Raw genomic sequence first — 1,680 nt, 5'->3', positions numbered from 1 at the left:
TATATATATACTAGCAAACGCCCACCCCCGTCCTTTGGACGGTGTAAGTTCGTGATAGGACTGGAGTCTAAAATAGCGCAATTCCGCTTCTGTTTATGCTTCTCATTTTGATGCTCTGACGACTGCAGTAGAAGCAGCATTGCGAGCACGCTGGAGTGCTGCTTGTTGACCATTTTGTGATGCTCTCGTGATCGAAGTAGAAGCGGCATTGCGAACACGCCGGAGTCCTACTTGTCGAGCAGACTGAGATGCTCTGGCGATTGAAGTAGAAGCACCATTGCGAGCACACCGATGCAAACATTGTTCCTCTGTTACGCTTGCTCGTAAGGAACGCAAAAGGGAAGCATTTTTTTTGTTTTCATGCCAGTTAGACTATTTCGAAAATCTGTAAGTGAATGAATCTTTAATCAAGAAAAGTTACCTCGTTGCTGTTTGTAAGCACTTGTATGTCAGCACAAAAAGTTCTCACAGCACTAAGACGCACAGTTATTTGCAATGGTATTGTGAGCACCAAATGGCACGTAGATTCGAACAGTTGTGAAAGAGCATTCGGATCTATAAGCACATGTGGACAGAACGTATTTCGAGTAAGTCGATATTGTATCGACCAAAAGTGCAATAGTGATAAAATGTAAACGTTCGATCCAAACACCTGTGCACTGACAAGTAGCAGAAGGTAAAGTGTAGCTCTAAGAAATATCACACGTAAGTGCGAAATTTAAATAAAAACCAATATGCAAATCGAAACGGTTTCTAGGACTTCTCTGAAAATGAAAAACAGCCAAAACCGGACTTCCTTTTGGAAAAAAAGGATGTTATCATTAAGATTACCTTATATCAATTTGGAAGTAATGAAAATTCTTAATAAATAAAGTTATTTATTTAAGTCCACGGAACCCAAACAATTCAAGTGGGATATAGGGTTTGGCAATATGTGATGTTGACCGATAAAGTAGAAGCTCTTGTGGAAGAACAAGCTACCAGAACCGATCGAATAGTGCTTTATTTAGAGTGAAATCGATCAATTTGATCTGTAAAACTGGTAAAAATGCTAAGACGAATTTTCCAAAATATCGTTCAGTTATGCTTACCGATAAGTTTCCACGTTCAATTACCAATCAATTTGTCGTTTTCTGCTGTCAATTGAACTTTGTTGTGAGAAAATATTAGCTCGATTGATCACCAATTAGTGCCATTTATTTGTTAAAGTATGTATTTCATTACATTTTTACTTATTCAAAATAATTGCCTTGTCTTCTTACTCTTTTGTGTCAGCTTAGTTATTAAATGCAGAATGACATGCCTGGATGAACGTGTTCGAGTACAGTTCATTGAAGAATAATACCAATTTTTACTACTATCACAGAGGTACTTTCTTGAAATTGCATAGAAAGCTTAATGCAATTAACGCTCTAATGCTGATTGAACGAAGATAGCGGTGGTTCAAACGTGATTTGCGGAATGATAGCCAATAAACACTATTGAAATCGGATTTTCCATCAAGATATTGATTTAAAAAGGCCAAATCTCACTATGAAACTATGGATTATGCTATGAAATTTAACTGATGCACCAACAGTTTACCTATGTGTAAAATTTCAGCGCGATCAGTTGAAAAATACGGCGGTTGTAATTTTTTATTCACACACACACAAAACAGGATTTTATATATATATATAT

General features: G+C 37.0%; 1 protein-coding gene across 1 annotated transcript in view; it reads right to left on the bottom strand.

Moving 5' to 3' along the window:
• Positions 1-1,680, bottom strand: part of LOC106873978 (uncharacterized) — a 1,133,216-nt gene that overhangs the window by 290,197 nt on the left and 841,339 nt on the right. The window lies entirely within an intron of this gene.

Source organism: Octopus bimaculoides, chromosome 7, assembly GCF_001194135.2.
Source record: "Octopus bimaculoides isolate UCB-OBI-ISO-001 chromosome 7, ASM119413v2, whole genome shotgun sequence".
NCBI classification, from domain to species: Eukaryota; Metazoa; Mollusca; class Cephalopoda; order Octopoda; family Octopodidae; genus Octopus; species Octopus bimaculoides.
Note: the sequence above shows the minus strand (reverse complement) of the source record. Positions and strands in the feature narration are given on the sequence as shown.